The following is a 23,086-nucleotide window of genomic DNA, read 5'->3' as shown; positions in this document are numbered from 1 at the left end:
TTTAAGTTATTCATGCATTAATATTATTTCCATTCTCTGTTAATGATTTTCAATTTCATTTACGATTGAGTATCCTTTGAGATGTGTCGAATACTATCTGTTGTGGACTAGGGGCATAAACTGTAAGGAATTGTTAACTGCAGTTTTATGAGGTGAGTTATTAATTGCTTGAGGACAAATAATAGTTTAAGTGTAGGGTAATTTGATGTGCATAGTTTTACACATATTTGCTTGCATATAATAGCCCATTAACCATTAGAGAGTGGACTTATAGCCATAATAAAATCGACTCCAAGACCTACAATATATATAACAAGAATACAGAAGAAAAAAACCTATTTAACCACTTCTTTTTTTGAAAAATCTATCTTTTTTGAACTAAACGCCTAGAATTCTAGCCACCCAATCCACAAGAAGCCACCAAATACCCTTATTTTACCAGTTCTTCGACCAACATCTTAAAAGAACAAAGTTATTTCCTTGAATGTATATCTATTAGTAGCTAATGGTAATACGAAGAAGATCATAAGAACACATCAGATTGCAATGTCTTAAATCTTTTAGATGCGGTTGGATCATCCCTTTTTGTTGATTGCAAATAAAGAAACAACGACTCTATCTCTCCATTGTCTACATGTGTTAGATGACAAACACTTATAGGTTAGACTCTAGAGAATGATGAAACTTTATACTAAGACAAAAAAAAGATACCTAATCCAAACAAAATATAAAGTAAGATACAACTTTATTAAGTTATAAAGAACGAAGTAAATGAGTAAATGTGTGGCGTGAAAAGAAGTTGTTTTCTCTCTTAAGAAGAAATTATTTTCTCTCTTTCTCTCTAACATTCCTTTACAGTATCTATGGTTTAGATTTGCATTTGGGACGGTTTCTGGTAGGCAACCCCACAATTTTGTTTCATCTTGTTTTTTAGTTTTCCTTTGTTTATGTCTAATTAAAGTGTAAATTGAAAAAGGTTTTGAGAGGAAGAAATTGTCTTTATTAAGTATGCATATAGAGTATATATACAGCTCAAATATAATAGCTCAAATATAGCCACTGATAGGGATACAACTAAGGATAAAGCCTAACCACCAGTTATTGAGCTAGATATTTACCTTTTCCCTTGGAAATATTTCAGACCCCTTCCTCTTGGCACATTAACGAATACGCCTTGCTCACACCAGGCAACAGAGTTGTGCTCAAAATGTTTGTTCTTACTTTTCTATATACGTCATCCAACCTCATCAGAAATTGATGAAGTTTTTCTTCTTCTCATTTTTTTGTTATTTCAGTTGCGATATTGCACTTACAACCCCCACACTTGCACGTAGAGATTGCATCATAATTTGCCATTTCTATCTTCAGTTGTTGCACTCGTGCACCATTAGTCACTAAGAAACACTCTTTAATCTCTTCCCATAAATCCTTTGCAATCTCCATGTGTGTCAAAGTAGATCGCACTGTTGGCTCAATCGTGTTCATCATCCATGATATGAACATGGAATTTATAGTCCACCAGTCTTCTAATTTATCAGAATCTTCATCAAGTTGTTCTATGGTTCTATTAATAAAAACTGAATCTCTTCTTGGCTCTGAGAGCAGTTCGAATTGCTCTAGCCCATGCATCATAATTATCCTCTTTTAATTGTACCTGGGTGATTATATTTCTAGGATTATCATTGGCATACAAGGTGTATGGCGATACTGGTTTTTTTTATTATGCTTTTATTCCCAGATCACCCGTGTTTTGTGTTCTTTTGCATTTCAGGAACATTTATAGGACCGTCATCGGTGTTTAAGCAATTATAGATCAATACATGCGGAAATGGATGAGAATTCATCAAGATCGGACAAGAGCCCGCAGTGCATACATTGAGCACGGCCTAGGTCAAGGCCGTGCTGATCACCAAGGCCTGGATTCTGGCTGTGCTCAACCATTGGCTTTTGATCCTTGAAATTGGCACTTTAGGCACGGTTTCCGTAGCCACCACGGCCTCCAGCAAGGCCCGTGATGGCCAGCATGGGCGGCAACATGGCCGTGGTGAAAACCTAATTAGTGAGATCCACAGTTTCAGCACGGCCTGGACTCCGGCCTGCTGAACAACACGGCCTTGACCACGGCTGTGCTGAAATAAATATATAAGGAAAACAAATTTTTTAGGGTTACGAGAGGAGGAAAGAGTGACATAGAGCCCTGGCAGTTAGTTTGATTTTTGCATAGTGTTAAGTGCGGAAGAGAGTTGCAGGGAGGAAGAACCCCAGAATCGCAAGGTTTCGAGTGTAAAACAGTAGTGGAGCAATTCAAGAGGTAATTTGAGAGATTAATCGTAGTGCATATCCAGATTTGGAGCTGTTCATCCAATTCGAGAGAAAAGGGTATACATATTTCATTTTCATTATTCTTCCATTGTAATTGATTTTCTAGATTGTTTTAAACATGAACATGTTTAGCTAGATTGATTAAATCTATTAAGATTTCTTTATTATGTTGGCTTAATATTATATTGTTGGATTGTTTGAGTTGGTTTTGTATTCTTCTTGCTTTCAGTATTAATAAGATAATGCATTATTCATGAGACGTTGTGAATTGTGGTGTTTAGATTGCTTTGTGTGATTGAGAAGTCCATTTGGCAATTGGAATTTTGAATAGCAAGAACTGGTTAATAATCACTTAGAGATAAGGATAATTAACTAGCCGGATTAAGAATTAACAAAGCTTAATAGAGGCGGATTAAAGCTTAATGCTAATTTAAGAATCAATCGTTATGAAAAGATTCCAACTTTAGGTTATTAGGTTTAGGAATTCGATTATCGAGAGAGAGAAACCGAATTCAGTTAAGAATTCGTCCACGGGTAGTATAATTAGACTCATCAATCCTTTATCTTTTGTTTGATTGCCAACTAGTTTAGATTCCCTTTGGGTTTGCTTTCTTATCTTGGTTATTTCATTTATCCATTTATTCTTGCATCTCCCTTAGAACTTAGCTTGTAGCTATTAGTTAGTTTAGAAATTATTCATCATTCATTATAGGTTAATATAACAAAAAACAAAGAAGTAACTCTGGGCTTTCACTTTTCCGAGGAATACAACCTTGATACTCGCCATGAGTGCTAGACTGCATCGATAGGTTCACTGCCTTAGATTGTAACTAACACAATTAGCCTGTCAGTTCTTCAACTAAAGCTCTAAACAAAGAGCCTCATCACTTGTGCCGACGCAAACCTTATGTGCTTCGAGCTCCAATCTTCAAGCACAGACTATGTCTAACAAGCTTCAGCCAGTCATAATAGCCAATGAACAAAAAGTTAGTGCTTTAAGCTAGTTTAAAAAGTGGCTAGCAGACCAAGTGAGTTGGACTTTAACAAAAAAGTATTTCCTATAAACATGCAAAGAGATAATAATTAGAGGAAGATAATGGTGGTTAGTAAAAATTGTAAGAAATATGTAGAAAGAAAGAAAAATTAGGATATAAATTATTACTTGAAATATTAAATTTACAAACAAAAGGTAACACTAAATTGTTATATTCTAACTTACTCACGCAATAGTACATGCATATCCATGCTATATTTCATTTTTATCCTCCTATTACATAAAAATTATTATTCTAAAAATTGTATAATAAAATATATTTTCAATATAGTAAAAGGAAGTGCGTCCTCTACATATGTTGCCACCTCAAGTAACATCCCACTGTCACTCCATTACTGTTTACTTAGTCCATGCATCCTAATTGGGAAACATAAATCCACTAACAACCATTTATTATTAAAATTAAAGATTAGCTACTAACCCTATCACTGACTTTTGAAGGAATTCCACCATGCAACTTAATAAAATTAAAGATTAGCTACTAACCCTATCACTGAATTATTTAAAGACGAAGTAAAGGTACTAACCTTAGAAATAGAAATTGAGATATTAAATAAAATAAGAAAAATAAAAAGTTATTTTTAGCTCAATAATAAAGAACTTAACCTTTCAAGTATCAGCTTCTTACTAATCATCAGTTCTTCAACTTAGCTTCTAACTAATAATCAGCTCTTTAACTTAACTTGTGCCGACGCAAACCTTATGTTCTTCGAGCTCCACTCTTCAAGCACATATCATTTTTAATAAATTGGAGTTTATAAATTTTCTATTTCTAATTAACAATCATCAGACTATATTACAAACAATTCAATTCAAACATCAAACAAAAAAAGTAATTCAAACAAAAAAATTAAAATTACCCAACATAACTTTTGAAGTAACTCCACCATGCAACTTAATAAAATTAAAGATTAGCTACTAACTCTATCATGGAATTATTTATAAAAGAGGTAGAAGTACTAACCTTAGAAATACAAATTGAGATAGTGAACAAAATTAGAAAATTAAAAAGTTATATTTAGCTCAAGAATAAACAACTTAACTTTTCAAGTATCAGCTTCTAACTAATCATCAGTTCTTCAACTTAACTTATGCCGACACAAACCTTATGTTCTTCAAGCTTCAATCTTCAAGCACATACCATTTTTAACAAATTAGAGTTTATAAATTTTTTTTTTATAATTAACAATCATCAGACTATATTACAAACAATTCAATTCAAACATCAAACAAAAAAATTAAAATAACCCAACATGACTTTTGAAGTAACTCCACCATGCAACTTAATAAAATTAAAGATTAGCTACTAACTCTATCATGAAATTATTTAGAGATGAGGTAGAGGTACTAACCTTAGAAATAGAAATTGAGATAGTGAACAAAATAAAAAAATTAAAAAGTTATATTTAGCTCAAGAATAAACAACTTAACTTTTCAAGTATCACCTTCTAACTAATCATCAGTTCTTCAACTTAACTTGTACTGACATAAACCTTATGTTCTTCGAGCTCCAATCTTCAAGCATATACCATTTTTAACAAATTAGAGTTTATAAATTTTCAATTTTTAATTAACAATCATCAAACTATATTACAAACAATTAAATTCAAACATCAAACAAAAAAAAGTCATTCAAACAAAAAAATTAAAATAACCCAACATCACTTTTGAAGTAACTCCACCATGCAATTTAATAAAATTAAAAAAATTAGCTACTAACCCTATCATGGAATTATACAGAGATGAGGTAGAGGTACTAACATTAGAAATAGAAATTGAGATAGCGAACAAAATAAGAAAATTAAAAAGTTATATTTAGTTCAAGAATAAACAACTTAACTTTTCAAGTATCAGCTTCTAACTAATCTTTAGTTCTTCAACTGAACTTATGCCGACACAAACCTTATGTTATTCGAACTCCAATTTCCAAGCACATACAATTTTTAACAAATTAGAGTTTATAAATTTTCTATTTCTAATTAATAATCATCAGACAATATTACAAACAATTCAATTCAAACATCAAATAAAAAAATTAAAATAACCCAGTATGACTTTTGAAGGAACTCCACCATGCAACTTAATAAAATAATAAAATTAAACATTAGCTACTAACCCTATCATGAAATTATTTAGAGATGAGAAAGGCGTACTAACCTTAGAAATAGAAATTGAGATAGTGAACAAAATAAGAAAATTAAAAAGTTATATTTAGCTCAAGAATAAATAACTTAACTTTTCAAGTATGAGCTTCTAACAAATTATCAATTCTTCAACTCAATTTATACCAACGCAAACCTTATGTTCTTCGAGCCCTAATCTTCGAGACTTGGAAATGAACCTATGAATTTTCAAAAGTATTATAAGCATTTTCATGTCAAATAAGTTTCATTTCAAATACGTCGAGTAGTATATCGGTCGGTCGGTCTCGGACATAATACTGCAAGTTTTAAACAAAGCGAAAATAAAAATTATACTAAAATATATTTTACTTAGAATTATTAAAGTATATTGAACGGTTCAAACAAGACTCAATGGATCAAAGATCTCTGTATGGATGACGTTTTGCACTTGAGACGTCACAGTAAACTGTATGGTGATTGCGAGTGTATAATAATATGATTACTTATCACTGAATGGTATGTGATTGGTTAGGGAGGCCTTAAATAATAATTACTGTATATGGATGTTGAAAAACTTTTTAAATAATGTGGTGTTAGGGATATTAATGGGTCTAGGGTGTACCCATAGAAGAAATTTATAATAACTTAAATTTTATCATTTAATAATTTTGTGGTGTTTTGATTATTTTGTTGATAGTTATTTTAAATGATTGTTTTACGAGAAAATTATTAAATAACTCGAGTTTAATGGCAGTAGGCTATACTTTAATATTTTAGAATTTTAAATAAGTTAAGTCTTTAAATATAATTTCTTTTGTACTTAAGAATTAAATTGATATTTTTATATAATAATAAAGTTTGGAAGAGGAAGATATTATATGAATTAATTTTTTTTAATAATAAATGGTTGTTAGTGGATTTATGTTATCCAATTAGGATGGATGGACTAAGTAAACAGTAATGGATTAACAGTGAGATGTTACTTGAGGTGGCAACATATGTAGAGGACACATTTCCTTTTAATATATCAAAAATATATTCTATTATACAATTATTAGGATAATAGTTTTTAATTAATATGAGATTAAAAGCGAAACATGGCATAGATACGCATTTACTCTTGCATGAGTAAGTTAAAATGTAACAATTTAGTTTTACCTTTTATTTATAAATTTAATATCTCAAGTAATCATTTGTATCCTAATTTTCCTTTTTCTCAATATATTTCTTACACTTTTTACTAATCACCATTATCTTCCTCTAATTATTATTTCTTTACATGTTTATAGGAAAGACTTTTTTATTCAAGTCCAACTCACTTGGTCTCCGAGCCACTTTTTAAACTAAGTTAAAGCACTAATTTTTTGTTCATTAGCTATTATGACTCGATTGTAAGTTGAAACTTGTTAGACATGGTCTATGCTTGAAGATTGGAGCTCGAAGCACATAAGGTTTGCATCGGCACTAGTGATGAGGCTTTTTGTTTAGAGATTTAGTTGAAAAACTGATCATGAGTTGGAAGTTGTCAACTTGAAGAGTTAAGTTGCTCTCCTAGCCACTTTTTAACTAGCTTAAGATACTAACTTCTTGTTCATTGGCTATTATGACTTGATTAAAAATTAAAGCTTTTACAAATGATATGTGCTTGAAGACTGGAGCTCGAAGAACATAAGATTTACGTCAGCACAAATTAGGTTAAAGTACTGATGTTTAATTAGAAGCTGATACTTGAATTGGACTACTAGACGTCTCTAAGAATTTCCCATTCTCATCGAATAAACCAAAGTATGCGCTTCATGTACCGACGTCGACTCTGAGAAAAACGGACCGACGAGGAACGGTTGTGACGATAGCAGTGGACATCTCGGCGGAGAAAGAAGAGGAGGGATTGGGAGAATGGTAGAGAGGACCATGACTCTTGTAAATTTTCTTTCACCCATAGAAGCTGCAATATTTTCAATATTAACACAAACAAATATAGCACCAAAAAGAAAGGTAGAAGAAGAACCTATTTTCTCATCAATCTCAATATTTGAAACTCTTAAAAAAAATACAGTATCATTATTTAGTATAAATCATTTGCAAGAATTCAATTGAATTCAACACAAAATCCCAACCAAACAGTGCTTTCTCCTGTTTTCTTTTTTTCATGAATAACAAATGAAGCTTTAACAATTGAAAAAATAAACAATTTTTTTATTTTGCCAATAGAATTCCGAAAACTGAGCATACAAGAACTTCATTAAACCCATTTGAAGAATAGAAATCCAAAAACTGATCGCACATGAAAACTTCATCAAACCCATTTGAAGAATAAGAACTAAGAAATATGAAACGACATGCTAGATTTAGAAAGTGTAGAGTTACTGTTTTCTTCTCTTCTTTCTATGACTGCTGCGATAAGCAATAGATTTTTGTCAAATGCTTGAGAATAAACCCATTTCCCCGGTTTAAACAAGAAAGTAACAACAATCAAACTAAATCTACAGAAGAATAAAAGAGAGGCATTTTGATTAAAACTGAAATTGAGGATTTCAGCCATAAGAGAATCGCAGAATTCATTGTACGTTTCACAACTGGGTGAAAGGAAAAGAATAGAGGGAAAAAAACGTTTGGGATGCTCTTAAGAGAATGGACCATTCATATTACTCATCAACGGTAAAAAAAACTTCCTAATTAGCTACATTTTCATCTTCCTAGAAAATCCTTTTTCTTTTATTATATTTCTATTTTATAAGTAATTTCAAAATTTTAATTTAAAATGAAAGATTTTTAGCTTAGCATTTCTATATTAATCAATAAAAAAGTGACTCCCCCCAATTTATTCACAAAGAAAATACAATTTTAATAAGATTGTAAATGAAAATAAAAATAAAAATTAGATAGTCTAATTAAAAAATTAATGTTTAACATAAAAAATTTATTTTATCCGTCAATCAGAACAATCAAAATATCATTTGACACATAAAATTTTCACTATAACTAATTGTAATATTTTTATATTTTCTCTAATAAAGAAAATAACTTTTTAGTTTGTCTTTACAATATTTTATTTACTTAAGTTATTTTTTTAATATTAGAATGATAAGTAATATTTATTTTATGCAATATAATATTTATATTAATTTTATATTATTCTTTTAAAATTTTTTTATTTTTTTAGTTTTTCTGTTCAATATGATTCATAATATGAAGTAATATTTTCAATTCATTCCATAAAATAGAATAATTATTCTTTTCTTTATTTTAATTAAAATTATATTTTAATAACAGCTATTTTTAAAGATATTTAGAAATTATTAAAAACACTAACAAATAAGAACTTTGAAAATAATAATTATAAAAGTAAATTAAAGAGGAAAGTTTAATGCAAAAAAAAATAATATAAAATTTAAAAAATATTTTATATGGTAATTTGTTGATTTTGTATAACTTGTTGATAACTTTTTATTATGAGTAAAATAGTATTTTAAATTCAAATATTTTTGTTTTTGTTTTGTCTTAACAAAATAGAGTGTGCAATAATACCACCAATTGCAACTATAGTAAAAGTTGCCGGATAGGCTTCTTGTAATTAATATTATTTTTTCACTTCTTAGTGTTTTTCTTCATCTTTTTTTGGTAAACATTTTAAAACTCTATGATCATTAATCGTCCACAATTGAAAATAAATAAGTTTTAGTAGTATATATATTGGTCCTCTTGAAAAATAAATTAATTTTAGTAGTATATATTTCGGTTCTCTTACAACATGTTTCTTATTACATTTTATAATCTTTTTCAGCATTTATATTTTCATATTTTTTCAAAGTTTTATTATATATCCATTGAATATGACTATGTGCACGAGTTTATAATTAATTATTTTATTCGAACATGATCTATTTTTAATGAAAAAATTATTAGCTGATCTATACTTTCTTTACCTGAAATTTAATTTTTAATCATTTCTCTTTCAATTTATATTTGAGTTATCTTTTTGTTCAAAGTTATAATTGCCTTTTATCAACCCAAACAGTAGTCTTCCTTTTTTAATTTCGAAAATTCTGTGAAAATTGACTTATGTAACATAAATTTTGTGTGTATGATACAATAATAGCAAGAAGAATTAATTTAATGTCTGATATGAATAATAGATAGATAGAGTAACTTTAAATCTAACTATAGAGCAAAAGGGAAAGAAAAATTAAGGATGATTTGTTAATGTAAGAGCTTCACCATAAATCATGTAGTTATTGTTTTTAAATGCTCATCCAGAAGATATAATTTGGTACAACTTTTCAGAATTACATGCGATTTATCTTCTTAAAAACCTACATTCATCTTAAATGAGATTTGAAATTGATTATTTTGAGTATATTAATATTTTGATAGCATTAATCTTAAAATTGAATAAATGCTCTCTTAGATTTAATTTTATATAATATTTAATTCTCTTTATTATATTTTTTTATCAGCCAATTTAGTCAAAGACACAATTCATAAATAAAAAATAATATAATCTTTAAATTTAATAATAAATATGAAAGACAACACAAATTATTTTTAGTAACTCAATTTCAACTGGGTATTAATTTTAGCTTGGTGAATGAACCACTTAAAACTTTTTAAAATTAAGAGAGTGTTTGACATTGTTATTAGAAAATAACTGATAACTTTTCAAAAAAGCAGTCCACGGCTACAGCTTCAATTTACAACGACTCAAATTTGAAACTTCTCATCAACTCTTAATTTTAAAATGAATAGATTAAATTAACCTTTTATTACTTACTTAATCTTATTTACTATTCTTTTAATTTTAATTTAAAATAACTTAATTTAAATTTCTTTTACAAATAAATAAATAACAGTTTAAAATATTTCTTAAATCCCTTAAAAATACTAATTTAATATTAAAATAAAATATTTATTATTTCTTTTATAAAATTTTGCTAGAAGAATAAGTAATGCTGCATTTTAATAAAAAGGAAAAAATAATTAGATTAATATATACGTTATTAAAAATATAAACGACAACAACTATAAATAATTTTATCAAATACAATTATCGACGACACCTTAACCAAACATGTCCTAATCACTTAACAACAGGGAGCCACTATGCCTTTTTGCTTTCTCTTTTCTTTTTTCCGTAAACTTCTTTTTCTTGTTATAAATTTTTTCACTTACATTGATAGTTTGTTTTTCTTTTTATACAGTTTATTTAAATATTATGCAAAGTGCGGATATATCAAGTAACCTTTCTCTCCTTCCATTTAATTCCCGTAGAATCATAAGTCCACAAAGACATGAGATTGTTCGAAACTTTCTAGTCAAAGACCTCGAAGCTTTAAGTGTAAAGCCATTCCTACAATGGAATCAATAACAAGTTGCCAAGAAAATAAAAAATCAGAAGCATAATTTATTTTCTTGTAAAATCTTTGGTCTATGTACCTAGTGAAAATGCTAATCAACTTTACAAAGATTTCTTTTTGAGATTTTATCAAACTCCCATGATCTTGCACAAGTTTCCACAAGTCCTGAGTAGCAGCAGGCCCTATTCCAAAGCTTTAGCTATTAGTGCACGTTGAGATAATTGCTGCTCATAAAGCTCCCGGAATACTCGGTATTTGGCATCATGATACTGCTTCACATTTGGGTCTTTTGATGGATGAATGACCTGGAAAGAGTCAGGCTAATTATAGTAAATCAAATGGATATGAATAAAAAAATATACGACGACAAAGCAGAATAGTTTGCACAAGTATTAATACCAGGTTAGCAGCTACTTACATTTTAGAATATTGGTTTAATGTTTAATAAAGTGAAGCAAGCTGCATAAACCATCCTTACAGTCCTCTCAGTTTTCAAACAATTTTATAGAGTAACATACAACTCCTTATTGATTTCAGTTTACAGACTATTTTATAGAGTAACATACAACTCCCTATTGATTTTGAAATTAATGGGAGCCAATCCATGTACCGTTGACAACAAAATAGCAAGTTGTTACTAATTCAAAACATGTTGACTAGTAAACATAGTGCTGAGTAGAAAAATAAATTAATATAGTTTAAAGCTGTGCATAGATGGTTTATAAATGCAATCAAAACTTCAACCAAATGACTAGACCCCGGCAGTGCTAAAATGCAAGTAAAAATTCATTCTGGCAATTTCTGCAACTTCTCTATAATACACAGAAACACCAAAACTTTGAAGGAGAGCAATGAGGTAAAGTTTGCCATGTGTTGCCAAATTCTACCATCAACTTCGAGCCCCAATCTTAAGCAAGGGCCTTTAGATTTATTTATTCACAACTGATCTATAAAATTCCTTAGCATAATTGCTCGGAAGGTCAACATCATTAAAGTAATACTTCCTTCAAATTCCTTTTGTCTGTTTTTCTCTTCTTCTTTTTTTCTTAGAGAGGTGGAGGGAGGTGTGGGTAATGGGATGAACCAAGAGAAAACAATGACTAATAGGAATTCCAGCAAAAACAGAAGGCACAAAAGAAAAGTTGCATTTTGTTTTGAACTCGCTTAAAACCTCTCCTCTAATCATTTATTGTTTTATACCTAGTTATATATCATAAAAGTTATGAATTGAACTGAAAATTCAGAAGCAAGAGCTCATGCATACCTGACCTGCTGCATTCAGGGCCTTCATGGCCTCACTGAGACTGGCATATATTTTTGCGGCAACAACACCAAGAATAGCAGCACCCAATAGCACATACTCATTTTCTCGTGGTAGTACAATAGGGCAACCTGCACCAATCATGAACAAATAAGCATTAAGTTTGTTAACATGCATACAACATTGGAAGAAAAAAACTAATATTCTCAAAAGTAGTAAGAGCAAAGCTATCATAGATTTAAAGTACTGAATTTAGTGCATATTTCTTTAATTTTTATACATGTTGTAAAAGAAAAATTTATCTGCACACCAAACCCGCTTAGTTCTTCCAACTCTGAAACTCAACACCAACCTTACTAGTATGAACTATCCAAAATTCAGTTTAAGGTTCCATGAACTATTCAAGCTAACAATTCAAGATTGAAAGACTTTCCTAGCATATTCATAATAATTAATAACTAGTGAACATTGAGGCTTCACCCATACATTATATCAAACTGGGAAAAGAAATAATGAGGGAAAATTGCAGTAGAGGTAAATGCCAGTAAATGCACATGTATCAACAATTTTTGGTGCAATGGTTGAACCAGATAAGCAACAATGTAGCTACAGCAGGTGCAAGAATATCCATTGTTAACCAATTCCCAATCTTTCTCTTCATCCAAATGTTGGATCAGCACGTAAACCAATCGTCTTATTCTTAACTCGTCTCTACACATAAACATCACATAGTGGCATAAATGAAAATTCACATACAAAGGCTATTCATCGATCAAAAAAATGCACAGTAATTTTAAAATTACTGAGGAAAATTTTAAGATATAAACAGTAAAGAGAGTGAAGTACCAATAATATCTACATGTCCTTGGACAAACACAGGGTTTTTTGAAAGACCACCACATGCAAGCAACATATCAATCTGCCAGGAATAAAGATATAATAGAAAGAATAGTAAGTGTTAAAACAAATTACATTTCGTGATATAGTCATCATTCCATTAACTAAGAAACACATAACTGAAAAGATAAACAATTACAATATAAAATAAATCTCCTAATAACACTAATCAACTAAAAGTATGAGGTCCAGTTATATGTTTATACATAATATAAAACATGTAACTGAAAAGAAAAAGTGCATAAAGATTGAAAGGATGCTTTCTCACTGTGCGACCATGAGCATTGCAATGCTCCACAATATGGCATGTACCATATGCAATACCCTGCACGGCAGCAAGGTATAGAAGAGCCAATTGTCTATCCCTTGTGTCAAGGGTCATGCCACAAATAATTCCCTTTGCTTTTGGATCTGCAGCAGGAGACTTGTAGCATGAAGAATTTAACAGCTCAAAGATCTATAACAAAACTTAGGCACTATAACCTGAAAAGACCTTTCATCACTAATCATATACTTATTTCCATGGAAGTCGGGAAGGACATGTACATCGTGTGTTAAAGTAGCAAGGAATGGAGCCTTTATGTCATCCATTATACTCCTCAATTTATTGTTCAGTAGTTCAAATAGCGATATGTCTAGAAGAAAAGGAAAAGTGATACAGGATCAACCATAGTTATTAAAGGCAGCGGCTCAAGGGTGTGCCTGAGAGACGTGAAGTGCAACAGCGAAGAAAATAAAGAATTAAACTTCTGAAAGAAATTAAAACTTAGACACACATGTACATATTGATACAATCAACAATCTCTTGTTCGTAACAAATGTTTATCAAAAACCGAGTAAATAAAAACTTAATGCTAAGATACATGGCACAATTAACAATTTAACTTGGCACAAAGATAATGGTAGCATCAATAATTTAACATGGCATAACTAAAAACCAACATGAAAAAAGAAAAGTTATTTTGCTGCTAGTAAATGTAGAATGTGAGGTTTCCAAAAAAGTAGAGAGAAGAGGAAAGAAAAAAAAAAGAGGTTGTGAAAGCCAAAGAGGACAGAGAACTGAGGGGCAGCAGAGACAGAATCAAAAGGTCAAGGACATTGTTTTATGGATTGAGCTAGTGAAAGAGTATAACAAATGAAAAGCAAGAAAAGAAGGAGGAACTATTTGGGTTTAAAGAAAATAAAAGTAAAATTGGAGTGAGAAGAATGGAGAAGGTAAAGTTAAAAAAAAAAGACATAGAAGAAAGATGACGATAGAGAGATAGAGGAGAAACCTAGTATTGTGATATAGAATAATTATGGCAGCAACATCTTATCCCCCTTCTGATCTAAAGCAACTTGGGTTTCTTTCTTTCTTATAGTTGGTTTATTTTAATTTGGTATGCATGATCTTCATAAGTTCACTTGCATATTGAGATTAATGCTGGAGATTATATAAAAATAGAAACAGTTAAAGAAAAGGGAAAAAAACAACTCTAAACTAAAATGTTATATACGTGAGCCTACATCTCCCACCTTTTAGTGTTTGAGGCGTTAGGGCTTGTGCCTCGTGCACCTTTAACAACTATGGGGATAAATTAAGCCACATTACTACGTAAAGAACCATTAAATATAATTTAGTTAAAATGTATATTGTGGGAACTGATATCCTACTCTGAGAAGCATCACAGTTTGCAAGGCGAGGAGAAGCAATATAGTTTTCTATGATGTAATCTAATAATGCACCAGTAGCACTCTGTCCATCCTCTATAAGCTAGTACTTAGGGATCATTGCTGTAGGAATTAAAAAAAAAAGGCCTTGAAATTAAGTTCAGCAATATATTGCTGTGGACAGATAAATGCTAACTTTTGATTAAAGTATGATAATATGTATGCATGTCTGCACATCCATGTCTTAAAAATCATTTCATTATAACATTCACAATACTCCAAAATGATAGTCTGCCCCAGCACTGTAATAATTTTCAGAGAGACATATTAGAAATTGTAGATGTTACCTGACCAAAAAGGCCCCCAAACCCCATGAATGAACAGCTTGCTCTGTGATACAGCCATATGATAACTAGAAGTACCACAGACTAAAGCCATACGATGACATATGACAGATAAACACTGACTTTTGATTAAAGTATGATAATATGTATGCACATCCATGTCTTAAAAATCATTTCATTATAACATTCACAATACTCCAAAATGATAGTCTGTTGCAACACTGTAATAATTTTCAAGGAGACAGACATTGATATTAGAAATTGTAGATGTTACCTGACCAAAAAGGACCCCAAACCCCAGGAATGAAGAGCTTGCTCTGTGATACAGCCATATGACAAGTAGAAGTACCACAGACTAAAGCCATACGATGGCATATTGCTTCCTTATCATGCTCTGTAAAGTCAAAGTTTATAAGAAAGTGAGGAAGTATCTTTTTGCTGTCACAAGACTTAACAGACAATAAACGTAACGGATTATCTTTCATTCCAAATGACATAATAACTTTAACATCAGAATCTATGTCGGGAAGAGGAACACTCTCTATGATCCCCACACCGCCAGCATGAGCATCAATCAGTGAAGTCCCCACAGGAATTCCAGCTTCAAGACCTAGTTCCTAAACATATAGGCAAATACTTAGAGATGTACCAGAGGTTTATGGTTGATAATAAATAAATCCACTATCCACAGCCCAAATAAAGGTTATGTGCCAAAATTTTAGCGTCTAATCAAATATGTTTGGTCAATGGACCTCAACGAAGCACCACTTGAAATCTATGTGAATTCTTTAGTACAAAATTTCTTGCCTTCGCAGCTGTAGGAGTGAGACAAGAACCTAGAGGATAACCAGGGACAGCTACACTTCGTCCTGTTTAAATCATATGATGTCAGGTTACCGCTATAAGAAGAGTAACATATTGGTAAATGCAGAACTAAAATAATAATGTTTGAAACTAACACATTATGCTTTGCTTTTTTATAGTTAACTAGCTTCACCTACATAGCAGCATGTGAATATTAATAGTTGGACTCATTATTGTCCATATAATAAAAAATAAAATAACTATTAAATTTAAAACAGAAACAAACGATACAAATTGACTAAAATGGATTGATGTGTTTACTGTTCGAATTTGATTGCACCCAACTCTAATTTTGATCCATGTAATTACGCATTTGATATTTTTAACTAAATTAACATAATTTAAGTAAAAATATAGAATATGCTTATATCATATGAAAATAGTAGTAATGTTTGCTAATAGTTCTTTTTCCTAATTTCTAATAATGATCTCAAGTGATTAATATAAATAGAGAAACTAAAATGGTAATTAATTATTTATGAGAAACATTTTAAACTAAATTGTGATCGGTCCAAGCATGTACTATAAAATAACAATTTTTAAGATTCTAGAATTAGATTTAATTATAATTAATGATTAAAAACTCTAATGGAATTGAATTTCTACAAGTAAACTTATACTTAATGAATTATTAGTATAATTTATTATTAAATTAAATTAATAATGACTAAATTAAGTCAATTAACTACATAATTAATAAGACCATATCAGTGAATTCATTTGTTCCCGTCCTTTTCGCACTAATATATATATTATAATAAGTATGTTTCAAATTGTCTTTTACATACACTTAATCAATGCAACACCATAAAAGAGGAAAATGTCATAATTGAATAAATCATGCAGGAAGGGTGTATTTAATTGCTATTGTTCATTGAATCATAAGAATCTATAAGTGAGACAACTTGGAAAACTATTTTAACATATAAGGATTTGGAAAATACATTCTATATATTGATGGCAATGTTTTAGATAACAATTTCATGAATAATATTGATATCAAAAGCAAACAATGGTATCAGACCTAATCACATTGTATCGGACCGAATCGGCCACAGCTCCCATGTTTTAAAATAATTCTCATTTGAATGTGTAAATTTAGGTGTATATTACCTAAGAATTCTTGAGTGACTAGTTTCTTTAGATTCGCAAAGTTGAGAAAACAATGGAGTTAGAAAAATTATAGAGTTCGAAAAAAAATGAGTTGTTTCCAAATTCCCAGTAAAATATACATAATATATCGTTTGTTAATAAAAACCATGAATTGATGGTGTGGTTCAATGATGGCCATTATACATAGAAGTAGTTAATTTTTGGTTCAACGCAGCAGTAGGGTTAATAGCAGAGATGGTATTGATAACAATAGTCATGCAGCTAGTTTACTGGTGGCTATAAAATATGGTAGTATTGAAAACAGTTATAATAATAGTAGCAGGTGGGATTATTGCTCCTATTAGCAGCCTTGGCACTGGTTGCAGTACAAATCACGAGCTGTAGTAATTCTCTAACGACGACAACAACAATATACACAAATGTAACCCACTTTTTCCATACTCCTACCCATCCATTTGAAAATCCCTATTGTCCACCAAGAAAGGAACTAAAATTTCAACTTAACTTAGGGATAAATCCCATAATTCCTGATATTGAATGTCTATCAGATATTCATTGAATTAATTAAAGGAACAACAGACATTCTTTAAAGTCTCAAGCTATTAAAATCCATTTCACAGTTCCCAGTATAAGAATAGGCCTTATAAAAATTAGATGCACAATAAAGCCTTAACAAGAATATTGAGTTTCTAGTACTTAAGCATAGTATCATGGCAAATTAGATATTGAACTGACAGGTATAACAAACTTAATAAATCCACAGGCACCTATACATTCCTCGTATTTTAAGTTTAAATTTTGGTTATCATAATCCAGCATCACATGGAAGACAAAGTATGTCAATGATAAACTATCATAAAAATAAAATGCATAGAACTCCTTGTCGTATAAGCATACCAATCTTAGCATGATTACCATCTATAAGATCACCCAAGCCAATCTCTTCCAAAAATTCATCATCCCATCCACGAGCTTTCATATCTCGAGAATCTTTTTCATTCATTTGCTGCATATGTGCATGCCCAAGATATGTCCATTTGCATAATGTGGTACATAGACTAAGAATATCATCTCCCGTTGCTCTAAATATCAAAAAAAAAAAAAAAACAAAGAGATCAGCACAGTAGCATCAAATATGCAAGTATTTGACTGGTCTAGGAGAATCATGTACAAGTATGACCGTTAAGAATGTTTGGAGATAAAATAATTACATGTATGACAACCAATCACTCAAATCCATCCATCTAAACACCATGGACCATGACTCTTGTAAATTTTCTTTCACCCATAGAAGCTGCAATATTTTCAATACTAACACAAACAAATATAGCACCGAAAAGAAAGGCAGAAGAAGAACCTATTTTCTCATCAATCTCAATATTTGAAATTCAGTATCAATCAAAGCACTTATCATTCTTAAAATTTTGAAATAAATACACTGTAGATTAGGTCTGATATAGGGATAGGAAAGCCATCTTAGAACAACACATTATCATTGTTCAGAATAAATCATTTGCAGGAATTCAATTGACTTACATTCTTAGAAAATCATGTCACTTGTAGTATTATGATTTCATTTCTTTCAAAATGCCATGTTCTTTTTAAGTTGAAAGAATCAAATTCTAGCAACTATGATCTTTCTAAATAAAAACTGACTAAAATCGAGAACTCAGTAATATTGAATTCTTGCAATTTCGAGAGTTTACAAACACAACATGAATAAGTACCTTTGAAGGCTGCATTTCAGGAGAAAGGGCACCACCACGGTACTGTAATACTGATGAATTAGAAGAATTAATCTTCTCAGCTTGTTTAACAGCTCTATGATCCATCCAAACTATAATATTTCTTCTTGAATCCCCACTCCATGAAACTGATACTGGTGCTCCATCACCATCAACAGCCACTAAAAAGTTTTTTTCTTTTTTTAAAAAAGCAACCTTGTTTAAAATAAAATAAAAATTGAATATACAAAATGCAGTATAGCCATAATTTCTACCAAAAAGGCAATTCAAGAATTTAATGTAGAACAAATGAGCATCAACAGCCACTAAAAAGTTTTTATTTTTTTTAAAAAAAAGCAACCTTGTTTAAAATAAAATAAAAATTGAATATACAAAAGGCAGTATAGCCACAATTTCTACAAAAATGCAATTCAGGAATTTAATGTAGAACAAATGAGATCAATACTTGCACAATCATATCATTTTTGGCATGATTTTGTTATTTCCAGAATACCTTGTTTTTATTTTATTAAATTGAAAGAATTGAATTCTATTAACTATAAGGTTACCAAACATGAAAATGCCACTAAAACAGAATTCCACTACTCAAACAAGGTAAAATAAATATGACAAACCAAGAGAACAAGTAGCAGCAAAACCAATGCCAGTAACTTCTTGACCAGAAACATTTGCAAGTGAACATGCTGACTTCGCAGCTGCACATATTGCATGCCATATATCTGTTGACGATTGCTGCCATAATTTAAAAAACGAAAACAAACTATAATTTTTTTATCAAATGAAGCTAAATTTAATTTATTTTATATGAATAATTAAATAAATAATATAAATCGATAACTTCAACACAATCACGTGCTTTCCAAATTTGAATTGGACTACTAGACGTCCCTAAGAGTTTCCCGTTCTCATCGAGTAAACCAGCGCGTGCGCTTCCTGTACCGACGTCGACTCCGAGAAAAACAGACCGACGAGGAACGACTGTTACGGTGGCAGTGAACATCTCGACGGAGAAAGGAGAGGAGGGATCGGGAGAATGGTAGAGAGGAGAAGAATTGGGCTTTTGTTGTTGTGGTCTAGGTAACGGTATCGTATAGGACCACGGAGTTTTCTGCTTCCACTACCAGACATTTTCCTTTTTTCTTTTTTAGAGATTTTGTGATTATTTAGTTTGAATTCTTTTCTCTTTTCCTAAGAAAGAAAAAAAGAAAAGATATTCGGATGATTTCATCATATATTTATAATAAAAAATGGACATAGGAAAGGTCGCCAGTTCTTTTCGGTTCAAATTAAATTACCGTGCATCTTTTGTCATGCCTTTTGTTGTAATATTTACACGCAAAAAGAAATTACAATGACACGCTGGAGACTATTGTCACGTGCCCGCCTCGCAACCAGGCAAGGAAACAAAACTCACGTGACACTATGCTTTATTAAATCGCACAAGTGGTCATTTTGCCCAAAAAGCTTAATTGAGTCTGTACAAATTTATATGGTTCTAATGAGAATGGCTCCATTTGGTACTTTATTTAATTAATTATTTAATTATCCAAAAATATATTAACCCATTATTTAGTATTTATTTTAGCCATTAATCATCACTTAAATCAAGTCTGGTGTTTAAGAAAAATATTTATCTATATAGTAATATTTATATTTATATTTTAAATATATTGAACCGATTCGGCTGTACATAGAGTCGATCGGCTGTACGTATAACCGAATCGCCTCTACATAGTGATAAACTTATCATCTATTTTTTCTAAAAAAAAAATTATAGTAACTATGTTATTTTAAATATTATTTATATAAACTTAAATTTATCCATATGTTACTGTGCAGGAGTTTGAATCAAAAATGATGAAGAGTAGCTTCAAGTTAGAACATGATCACTTTGTATGGTGTGACCATAATAAGCTTTAACTTATCCATTTAAATTTTTTTTATTATTAGTTACTCATTAATAGATTTCTAATCACATAATTATAAGTTGAATTATATTCAATTAAATGAATGTGTTGATTTATTTTAGTAGAGTTAAACTTCTAGAATTAGACTTATATTTAATAAATTATTAATATTTTTATTAATAAAATTATTTAATAATTGACCTAATTAATTAAATAATCAATAAGACTATTTTAGAAATTTATTTATCGTCTCCCTTCACACATTTATATATGTCATGATTCAATTAAATGAATGTGTTGATAATTTTAATTGAGTTAGACTTCTAGAATTAGACTTGTACTTAATAAATAATAATTGACCTAATTAATTTAATAATCAATACAACCATTTTAGTAAATTTGTCTATCCTTCCTCATATATATATATATATATATATATATATATATATATATTAGACTTGTTGGTTGTCCATGGTAAGGCTGTTAATTGTGCCTTTAAGCTTATATTCTAGCATTTAGAGAAAGGAGAAATTACTATTACTTTTTGAAATTATCATAATTTATAAATTTTACCTTATATATATATATATATATATATATATATATATATAAAGAGTGTTTGGCATAGAGCTTCTCTTTTTTAAGTGGCATCACTCAATTGTTTAAAGTTATTTTTTTATACTATGGTACTTTTATTATATTTTTTAATTTTTATATTTTCTATTTGTTTCTAGCGTTCAATGTAAAGTAAAATATTTATCTATCAAAGTAAAAGAGTCATTTAGATTTTATTTTTTTTCAAATCAGATATTAGACTTAGAGAATAAATGTATTAGCTTTTAATGTGAAGTAAAACAACTACCTTAAAAAAGTCATTCCAGTTTTTTTTTAAATAAGAAATTATTTCTTTGTATTTTGGTCATTCTGTTATATTTTCTGTTTTTTTATGCTTTCTATTTATATCCAATATTTTATGCAAAGTAAGAACATCTATCGTTCAAAGTGTACGAGTCATTTCAGTCTCTTTTTTTTAAGTCAGAATTAGGTTTAAATCAACATATGCATTAGCTTTTAATGTAAAATAAAACAATCATTTTAAAAAGAGTCCTTTTAGTTTCTTTTTTTTTTTTTAAATCAGAAATTATTTCTTTACATTTTGGTATTTTTGTTATATTTTTTCCTTTTTAATGCTTTCTATTTATGTCTAGCATTTAATATAAAGTCAAAATCAATCTTTTAAAGTAAAACAACCCTTTCAGTTTCTTTTTTTTTTTTTAATCATACATTAGGCTTAGATCAATATATGCATTAGCTTCTAATGTAAAATAAAATACCATCTTAAAAGAGTTTTTTCAGTTCTTTTTTTCTAAAATCAGAAATTATTTTTTGTATGTTGGTATTTTTATTATATTTTTTCGTTTTTAATACTTTTTATTTATATCTAGCATTTAATGTGAAGTAAGACATACATCTTTCAAAGTAAAAGAGTCCATTCAGTTTTTTTTCTTTCTAAAATCAGATATTAGACTTACATCAACACATGCATTAGTTTTTAATTCAAAGTAAAACAATCATCTTATAAAAGTCCTTCCGGTTTTCTTTTATTTTCAATCAGAAATTAGACTTAGATCAATATATACATCACCATACACTCATTTGAAAAAATAAAAAAAATTAATACCAAACAAATAAATTAAAAGAGTTGAATCGTCTTTGATGAAACTTGGAGATAAGATTCTCTTCAGCACTTGTGCTCCTCCATCATCTCTTTCTATTTTATTCTCTTTATATTATTGATTGAAGAAGAAGAAGAAGCGACAAGCACAAAATAAATTTTCTATTTTCTTTGTTCTTTGATGCAATGTTTGATAATTCAAAGAGAGGCTTTGTGGCAACGGATTTGTATTGGATTTTTCACTTTTCTTCTTATTTTCTTTCAGAGTTCTAATACATATATTTGTTATTCTGTGCTCTTCTGTTTATTTTCCTCTATTTTTTAGTTTCATTTGTTTATTAACCTCATATTTGCATCTCAAATTATATTTCTTAACAAGTGAAAGAACCCATCCATCTATATATGAAAATAATGTCTTAACACATATTTTCTTTTTCTTATTTGGCATGTTATATGATGTTTGACACTATTCTCTAAATTGTTAGAGTTCAACTTTCTATACCACTAAATTGTTGTTTTAAAAATTTGATAATAACTGTTAATTTTCTTTCTCCATAAATCACTAACATTACTTTCTTTCTTTTTCTTGTCAAATCTTGACTCTCACTACATTTTTCGTTTTCTTTATTTTTTTATTCCTCTATTTGTATTTTGTTGATGTGGATTTAATTGTTGATATTATTAAATTTTCTTTTTTTTATTCTACTCTTATTCTTCTTTCTTCTTAGTCCAATATACTGAGATTTGTGAAATTTTTTTATGAATACATTATTTGTT

At 29.7% G+C, this 23,086-nt stretch overlaps 1 pseudogene; it reads right to left on the bottom strand.

Annotated features, from left to right (window-relative positions):
• Nucleotides 1–10,727: 10,727 nt before the first annotated feature.
• LOC107261811 lies at nt 10,728–19,923 on the bottom strand (annotated as a pseudogene).
• Nucleotides 19,924–23,086: the final 3,163 nt, after the last annotated feature.

The sequence above is a fragment of the Ricinus communis genome, chromosome 3 (assembly GCF_019578655.1).
Source record: "Ricinus communis isolate WT05 ecotype wild-type chromosome 3, ASM1957865v1, whole genome shotgun sequence".
In the NCBI taxonomy this organism is placed as follows: domain Eukaryota; kingdom Viridiplantae; phylum Streptophyta; class Magnoliopsida; order Malpighiales; family Euphorbiaceae; genus Ricinus; species Ricinus communis.
Note: the sequence above shows the minus strand (reverse complement) of the source record. Positions and strands in the feature narration are given on the sequence as shown.